Below are 10145 nucleotides of genomic sequence, written 5' to 3'. Positions count from 1 at the left end.
CAGATGCAGGGCAGCTCCTCTCAGAAGCAGAAGCAATACAGCCAGCCACCAGGTCAGACATGCTGAATCTTTCCCGGTAAGCGCACCTAGTGGTGCTATGCAGATTATTAGAAATGGGCTAAATTAATATGTGAGAATTAGCCTAGAAGAGGCTAGATATAATGGGCCAGGCAGTGTTTAAAAGAATACAGTTTGTGTGTTGTTATTTCAGGGCATAAGCTGGCCAGGCGGCCGGGAGCTGGGTGACAGGAACACAGCCCACAGCTCCGTCAACAGAATGAGGTCACTGCTTAGGTCTGAAGGGTGTAAGTCAGGTTCAGAGTTAAAACTAACTACACAGGGATGAATGAATGGGACCAATGTTTAAGTTCCAAAGAAGGGTGTTATGGAATATTATTTTAAGATGTGTTAAATTTGTTTATGCTGTGGAATATTTGTTTAATGATGCAAAGATGTGTTTCAAAGATGTTTTAACTCTGTGAAGCTGTGTTGCTTTTCCTGTCTAAAACATCTGCTTGGTCTACTGAAGACCTGAACTACAAACAGATAGTCAGGAGAAAGATCAGGTGAAGCATAGAATAAATGGGAGAGAAATCTGGGAAGAGAAGATTGAGGAGTAAGAAAAGGAGAAGGAGAGGATGACAACAGGGGACAGCCACCCAGTTGCCACAGAGTAAGAAGTAAAGAAAGGTATAAAAATAAAGAAGAAAGTCCAGAGACAAAGGTAGCTAGGATAATTTAAGAAAAGTTGGCTAGAAATAAGCCAAGCTGAGGCCAGAAATTTATAAGAAAGAATAAGTCTCTGTGTATTTATTTGAGAGCTTGTTGGTGGGCCCCCAAAAGAGTAAAGAGTAAATAGAGTAATAAAAAGATTCAACAACAGAAAAACTAACAAAGGGATCCATTGGTCAAGACAGAGAGATACAACCAAGAGTAGCACTTGACAGCACTGGGAGACTATGCAAGGTTGAGGGTATGGAATCATTACCAGACTTTCAGAGGTTTCACTTCCCAGGGCTGTGGGGAGGGACTACCATCAGGGTTCCAAAGGGAGGATCCACTGTCCATGACTGAGGGGGGGTGATACTATTACCAGGGTTCCAGAGAAAGTGCTCACTGTCCAGGACTGAGAGGGTGAGACTATTACTAGGGTTCCAAAGGAAGGGTCCACTGTCAAGGGATGATGGGGGTTCAAGATTCCAGAGGGAGAGTTCACTGACCAGAGATGGAGAGGTAGAACAACTTCCAGAGTTCCAGAGGGAGGATCCATTGCCTAAGACTGAGGGGAGGAGTCCACCAACCAGAGTTCCAAAGGGATAGTCCCAAGGCAGATGGGGTGGGACCACTATCAGTGATCCAGAGGGGTGGCCCACTGCTCCAGGTTGAAGGGGTTGGACCAATACCAGAATTTGAGAGAAACGTTCCACAGCTCAGGAGTGAGGGTGTGCGGTAACTTCTGAGTGGGTTTAGGATTTAATAATGAGGGATCTCAAAGGACCACACTGCCTATATCAGTCACTTTTGTATTGCTCCATCCAAAGTACTCAAAGAGAGGAAAGAGTTATTTTGCTTCCTGGCTATCCATCATGGCAGGGAAGGCAAGGTGGGGCCATAGGTCCATAGTGGCAGGAGCATGCAGCTGAGGCTGTTCACACTGTGGTGGACTGTGAAACTAAGAAAGACACTGGAACTAGAAGGTCCATTCCTTTATCACCAGTTTCTACCAGCAAGCCCCTTCTGTTGAAAGTTCCACAGTTTCCCACAACAGAGCATCTAAGTAGGGAACATGTAGTCAGTGCATTAACCTGTGGTGGACATTTCAGAGTCAGAACATAAAAATCTGTTCCTGGTCCCCAACGTCTTATGCCCATCTCATAATGCAAACTACATTGTCAAGATTCCCCACAGTCTTGATAGTCACAATAGTGTAATGGCTAGGTTTTATGGTTCTTTGCTGGTTTTTCTTTTTCATTTTTTGCTTGTTTGTTTAGGGGACAAAGACTCACTATGCGGGTCTGATTGGCCTGGAACTTGCTAAGTAGAACTCAGAGAGATCTACCTCCCTCTACCTCTGCCTCCCAAGTGCTGGGATTAAGGACTTGTCCTTTTAATTGTCACCTTGACATAATATAGAATCACCCATGGAGTCTCAAGGAAGGATTCTCTACATTAAGTTGACCTGTGGACATGTATATAGGAGATTATCTTTGTTTCAATTTTTTGAGATTTTCATACAGGAGTATTGTATTTGCATCATTTCCTTCCTTTCTTCTCCCACATCTAACTCTTTCCATATCCCCCAATCTCCCTCTCAAATACATGAGCTCTTCTTTAATTATTGTTATGCACATATACATAAACATGTATATATTGCCTGCTGAATCTGTTTAGTGTTGCCTGCATGTATAATTATTTAGTTCTGACCCCCTGGAATCGAGTAACTTATCAGGGGGCTTTTCCCTAGAGAAAAATGATTTTCCCTTTCTCAGCAGACATTAATTGCCTATAGCTCTTCATCTAGCAGTAGGGTCTTGTGAGATTTGTGGAGGATTATTCTAATTAGGTTAATTGATGTGGGAAGGCCAACCTATTGTGGACAGCTCCATTCCACTGGACTTAAGAAAAAGCTAAATAAACACTAGCATTAATCCACTGTGCTCTGCTCTTAACTGTGACTGCCCTGCCATGATGGGCTATAACCTGAGACTTTGAGCCAAATAGGCCCTTTCTCCATTGCCTTTGTCAGAATATTTTATCATAGTAACAAGAAAGGAAACTATGACAAACACTTTAAAGTTCTGAATTTCAAAGCCCCTACTAAGATTTTACGTTAAGGTTTTCCCTTAGTGTAAGCCCCTGTAAAAACAAAAACCACACACTTCATATGCACAGTGGTGCTGAGTAAACATTCCTAATTAAAAGGGTGGAACATGGGGGTATCAAGGGAAGATAGTATTAAAACAAGACAAAAAACAGATCAGGGCAAGTAAAACATCTTAGAGCTCTATGTCCTGTATCTGGGATACATGTTGGCATCATCTGAGCTCCAAAAAGCTTGAGTAGACCAACCACTTTGGTCTTATAATTTGTGGTACACACTGCTTCTCTCCTGATAAGCTATAGTCATTATATGTGTATTTCCTCAGCAGATATTACATATTCTTGTCACCACCAACATCCTGACGTCATCCTAACCCTATATCCATTACAATGTAAGCTTCACTAATAGCTTCATGCCTCAGCCTCCCATGTTGTCCTTGCAGAAAATCTGATTTAGCAACAAATTGCCTTGCCTTGTAGAATCTCCTTAAATATCATGAGGCAAGACTCTAAGATCCTGTAACTCTTTTATTCTGCATGCCTGGAAAACCAGAACCATGTAGATGATGCTAAGTTCTGCTGCCAAATCAAGTATTAGTTGTGCCCTCTCGGACTAGAGCTGTAGTGGCTTATGACCATCTTGGTATCTCATCCTGGGAAAACACTTCTACAGGGTTCTCTATGGGAATAAAAGACCCCAGGGACACATTCTAAAATGTCTTTCAAATGAGGGACTGAAGATATGGTTCAGCAGTTAAGAGCACTTGTTGCTCTTGTAACCTGGGTTTGGCTCCCAGCACCCACACAGTGGATCACAACCATCCATAACTCCAGTTTCAGGGGTAAGATGCCCTCTTTTGAGCTCCGTGAACACCAGGTACTCACATGACACACAAACATATATGCAGGCAAAATATTCATACACATAAAATAAAATAAGTAAGTCTAAAAAAATCTTTCAAATGCATTTCTATTTCAAACCTTGGAGCTTGTGTCAGGTGAGGTCGCCCTAATTCCTGAAGTATTCTCTGTTAAATATAAATAAGAAGGTAGGAACCACTGTCAATTGAGAAATGAAGCTGGCACATAACCCACTCTTCCCTTCAGGTAGGATGTTTATTAGAATGGAAGGACCTCTAGGACATGATTGGGAAGCTGTGCATGGCAGTTTGAAATGAAAGGTACATGCTTGTACCTGGCTCCAATTGAGGCTATCGTTCCAGTGAAAGTGGATTTTTGGGGGGACTATAAGTTAGGGTGCCGTGACTGTTTATGCAAGAATCACAGCTCTTACCACAAAGGCGATATAAGATTACTTATTCTAGAGCAGTGATTCTCAACATGTGGTTCATGACCCCTTTGGGGGATGCAGATCAGATATTTACATCACAATTTGTAACAGTAGCAAAATTACAGTTATGAAGTAGCACCAAATGATTTTGTGATTGTGGGTCAGCACAGCATGAGGAATTGAATTAAAGGATTGTAGCATTAGGAAGGTTGAGAGCCACGATCTAGAGCCTAATACGAGAGGCCACGGCCCAGAAACACAGGCTGAGTATACTTCCAAACTACATATTTAATCGTGGCAATAGCATCATGAAGTTTTATAGTAACAGAACAAAGATAGGTATAAATGAAGACTTATTTACCAGAAACGTCAGGTAGGCAAGTTATCGAAAAGCAGGGAAACCTTTGCTATAGACCTCAGATGCCATACTGCCTGACCCAGGAAGGGAACTATATTCTAGACTGGCAGATAGACAGGTAGATGACCCAGGATTTGGTATTTCTTTTATCATTATCCTTTCCCCTTTCTTTCTGATACACAAGCAAATATGGGAAATATAGTTTGAACTCACTATGAATTAGAAGAATAAGAAGTGTTGAATCCTAGTGAAATTGCAAAGGAGATCTCACCTGTAGGATGTCTGTTCCTTTACTATTTAGCCCTGGAAGGAAAGGAATATTGTTTTAGTTCTGTGTGACCAGCTAAACATTTTGATTTTTATGCTATTGATGATCAGGTTATATTCTGTTTTTGAGATAGAGATTTTCTGCCTGCTTTCTAAAGAAAAAAAGAGAAGAAAAGTAACACAGGTATAACTAAGTTAGTTATAATCAAGTTATTGAACTTTTTCAAGTCAAAATTCAATACAATGAGATAAAGTAATGCCAGATTCTCTGTATACAATAATGTTATTTTCAATAACTGATCTGTTCTTATCCTTAGTAATGATTTTTTTAAAACTGGGTTTAAAAGAGTTTTGCCTTATCCTTTTACTAAGTGAGACATTTCACACCTGTGAGTAGATCTTACATAAATGCTGTTGGCGCCATCCTTGGGCAAATAGTTCTGGGTTGTATTTAAAAAGCAAGCCGAGTGAGCCATAGAGAGCAAGACAGTAAGCAGCACCCTTCCATGGTCCCTGTTTCAGCTCTGGCCTCCAGGATCCTGCCTCGAGTTCCTGCCTTCATGAAAAGATAAAATAAACCCTTTCCTTCCCAAGCCCATTTTGTAGTCAGTATTTTGTCACAACAGAAAGCAAATAGGACACAAAGTAAAAACTCTAAAATTCTCATTTGAGTAAAAGCCCAGTGGCTATCATTTGTCTAAGATTTCTTTTGAAGGATTTAATCTTTAGATATTTTTCTGCTGTCATGTTCCAGTTTTAGAATCCCATTGCCTCCCTGCTTTGCCTCCTTATGGGCTCTCCTCCTTCATTTTTGTTCTGCCATTCAAATCAATGGGAACACTCGTGGGGCACTTGTTGATAACACTTGGTTCTTCCACATGCCCCTGGGAAAGAGCACCAAAATGATGTAGGGTAGCTAAGAAAATAAACAGGCATCTGACTGAATGAGTCAAGTGCTTACAGACCTACCTGCACAGGCCCTCAGCTGCCTCCTGACCTGTGGCCTGCTGGTCGCTGCACACCTGGGCATTAGAGGCTTCCCTATGCACCCACCATCTATCTGTGAAGCAGATGCCTTCAAATCCCCCCCTCTGCTAGACTTTCTTTCCTCCAACATTTGCCCGATGGACAGGGCGGGAGCACGAGTGGTATTTGGCTGCCACTTATCCATCTCTTAATCATACTTTCCCAATTTGATAATATGGGAAATTGGGCTTTTATCCTACCAGGACAGTGAATTTCCTCATTTCTCTTCAATCAGTTTCAGTTTGTGCAGTTTCCTTTAAGGTCAGTCTGGCCTGACCCAATTGGATGTCTTTAGCTCTGAAATGAAACAAGTTTCACTTCTATGGGCTGAGAAGGTCCTTTTCTTAGAGATTCTCAGGAAAAATCACACTTGGGAGTTGCTATTGTGGGACTGGGTCCCATCCCTGATAATGAAAGAGGGTGACAGCCAAGCTGAATACCTTCTGAGAAATGTTATACTTTCAGTAGGACCCACGTCTGACGCCCTCCCTTCTGACTTACTCCTGAGACATATTTAAAAACTGGTCCAAGCTTGAATCCATGACCCTGACCTCAAAATGTCATCGCATTGCTCCCCACCAAATAAGAGATACAAACTTTTAGCTCAATGTCTGATTAGTTCCTACAAATGTTTCTTTAATTCACGTCTACATAAGCTTACTTTTCAACTGTTTGCCATCACAGGATTTCACTCAATGTTTAATTGAAACTCTATGTATTTGAGATAAAATTGTCTGTCTTGTTTCAACTGAGTGGGCTCTGATCAAATGGAATCATGCTGTGTGTTGTTTGAGTTTCTTATTCGAGTGTCTATGTAATTGTTTATATATCATTTTGTCTGATTGTCTAGCTATTCTGCATATTTTATTTGATATTATATTATTCTTTGAGACTTTCATACATGTATACATGTCCCGACCAGCGGGACACAAATAGAACTGAATTTTCCCTGGAGGAGAGGAATGAAGGGACAAAGAGACACAAGAAATGGACAGCAAGTCTGAATTTCTGATCAAGCTGCCAACTTTATTTTTTCTCAGGAGCATTTATATAGCAAACAGGCAGGGGGAGGGTAGGATGCTGGAAAGTCAGCTCCGATGGAATGTCAGGTCTGGAGCCGCCTCCGGCTGAGAGAAAGAGATAAAGAGAACGCTGAGGGTCTGTGACTGTTAACTAACAAAGGAAATGCTAATTGCTTCTGAAGCCTGGGACCTGCAGGTCTCACAGGGAGATAAGATACTGGGTTAATTTCCTAGGCCTGGAACTTGCCCTGCAGAGGTGAATATCTTACTTAATTTGTGACTAAGATCAAAATACAGGTCTTTGCTCCCAGCACGTACAATTATCATATCTATCCCATTTCCCTCTTCCAGTTCCCCCCACACACTCCAACTTCACATCTTCCTCTGCCTCCTCCGCCTCCTCCTCTAACCCACTAACTCCAATTAGTATTTCACATGTACATGGATGTGGTGTCATCTACCGGCATGGGAAACCTACTAGTGGCCACATCCTCAAGGAAGAATGACCATCCCTCCCCCAGCAGTTATCAGCTTCCGATAGTTCCTCAGTAGTGGGTGGGCCTTGGAGAGCAGCACCTCCCTTGTCTACATCAGAATTTTGATTGGTCTGATCTTGTGCAGGCCTTCTGCAGGTATCCCAGCTGCTGTGAGTCCATGATTCCCTCTTCTTCATTCTTTGTCTCTTCTCAATCCTTTCTGTCTCCTCTTTCACAGCAATCCCTGAGACTTTGGGAGCTTGTTAAAGATGTTCCATTTAGGGAAAAGTATTCACAGTCTCTTATGCTCAGTGCCTTGACAAGTTATGAATCTCTGTCCAAAGTTGAGAAAAGCCCATGTCTCTGGATACAAACATAAATGTTTAGATGGCATTTTGACAATGTGACATTTAGCGAAATAACAATAATAATTTTATGGTCTTTGACCATCCAAACAGCGGACTTTTGACCAGTATTGTAGGATCAGGCATGGCATTCTATCCTGTAGAACAAACCTCAAATGCGATCAGAAAGTGGCTAGTTACCCCATTAACAGTCCTGCCTCTATTGTACCAGTGTTACATTTTGCCTGGCAAGTCAATATTGTAGTATTCAATGCTAAGTAAGACATTGATGTTTTTTCTTCCCCATCAGCCTGGATAGCAACTTCAATGACTACGGAAGATTTCCTGAAGGTAAGAAACTTGCCAGTCAGCGTAGTACTGATTTCTCTCTGTGTTCTTCAGTTAAACCATGTGGTATCTTCAGCACTAAGGTTTTACCATGTAGTTATATGATTTGAGATTTTGTGAGAGAACTGTAGAAATAAGCTATATGGTATGCTCACTTTAAGTCAGCCTGTAAGTAAACAAGAGTCAACATAAATTTAGTTCAAATTACTTTTAATTCATAAGATTCAAACAAATATAATGAGTTGTTCATTTTAAAAGTGAAGTGAGAAGATATTAACTTGACTTTGTACAATGTCACAAAGCAATTTGTTAGATACTGAAGAGATATTACTAATAGTTGATAATTTAAGCTTTTATAGCCCTCCAGGTAGATCTGTTTTGTAAAAGATTTTAAACTGATGAGATGTCCAGCTTCTGGTTGCCATTCAAGATTGGCACTTTCCCCAGACTTCATCAGAGAGGCTTCTTACTGCAGCAGGTGGCAGTTAGTGTAGAAAACCATAACTCGACGAAATGCTGACAATAAGTGATGGTGGAGTGCTTTGCCCTAAATGAGACATCTGTATCGTACCATCCATGGCTCCTGAAAGATCATCAAAGAGAACATGAAAAGAGGAGACACGACATAGCTCTTGTAGTCATAATCTCACCGTAGCTATGTTTATCGGGGCAAAACTTTGACCATTTAATCATTTTGAAGGAAGGCTCCATGAGGTCTCGCCCCTCCCTGAGGATCTATTGACAGTTGATGGTTGCTGGGGGGTGTCAATTTTCTTAGTGATGTAGTCGCTGATCGGTCACCCACAATCCAGTAAATAGTGTTCTATCTATGTTTAAGTAAAGCAACTCTAATTTAACTTAGTGAATCAACAGGAGGAGGCATTAAAGTGGGAAGAGGGCTTGTGGGAAGCCTAAGAATTTCAACAGGAGACAGCAGGGCATAAAAATGACCAAAATTCCACACATACAAGTATGAAATTGTCAAAAATTTTTTAAAATAATCAAATGTGTTCAGGCTTTCATGGTCTAAAAATTAAAGGAGTCAACAAGTGTGAAAACGAGATATAAAGGGCTATAGGTATGTAAATATATTTCTGGTTAAAAAGAGATATGATTTTTGATTTGAGTGGTATGTTGGACGGTATTTTTGTTTGTTTGGGGGGAGGCTGTTTTGCTTTTAGCACTGGGTCTCACTCATTAACATTAGCTGACCTTAAACTCACAGGGATCTGTCTGCCTCTGCCTCTAGTGCTCAGATTAAAGGCATGTGCCACCATGCCCCACGGCAACAAGTAAATTTTAAACTAGTTTTCACTTTTCAAGACTGATATAACTGATCTGAGCCTACAACAGTCATACTTGGAAGCCAAAGTTAATGAGGATAGAGTAGCTAAGAGGAAAGCCACCACCATGGCCTTTGCTTCCCTCTCTCCTGGATTAGCTAGGTCCTATAGAAACAAGTGACAACACCTGAAAAGGGACCTCACACTTCTGATAAATCACCTGCCCCCTTGACCAGATAGGTTGTGGAGATCATAGTGGTTGGGTTCCAGGAAGTGTAAACTCTCTAGAATGGAAGGTCATTACAGAGGAGAATGTCCTCAATGCTCCCCAAAGGAAGCTATACAGTTAACCAGACCATGACCCATTTTAGAAGATGGGAGTAGGGGAATCTGCCACCACTTTAAGATATCTAGTCCCCAACACTGAGAATATAAATTCTTTTGTTTTGGAAAACATCTAGTTTGTGGTACTTTTGAATGGAAGCCCTAGAAGCTACACTGGCTCTGACACTCCAATATTTTCCACATATTGATTATGTATGTATATATTAAATATCATAACATTATAGACATTAGTACTGAGCTTTTCTGGAAAATACAGGAAAAGAAAAGATAAAGGAACTAAGAAACTCAACTTTTAATTTATTTATTTACTATGCAAAATTTTCATTATTCCATGTTCATAAATGCATGTGCATATTTATGTGTGTATATAACTGTACTTTGCTCATATTCTATTCCAGTACTCAACGATGTCCTTTCTTCCCCCTCCTGATTGTTCTCCTCCTCCTCCATGTAAATACTACTGGATTCTGCTTTCATGTCCAGATTTGATTTCAAATGGATGGATCTACAAAATATCTTATTGAGTGAGGTAACTCAGACCCAGAAAGACAAATATAATATGGAC

This window comes from Chionomys nivalis, chromosome X (genome assembly GCF_950005125.1).
Source record: "Chionomys nivalis chromosome X, mChiNiv1.1, whole genome shotgun sequence".
Taxonomy (NCBI): domain Eukaryota; kingdom Metazoa; phylum Chordata; class Mammalia; order Rodentia; family Cricetidae; genus Chionomys; species Chionomys nivalis.
The sequence above is the reverse complement of the archived record's forward strand: the minus strand, read 5'-3'. Positions refer to the sequence as shown.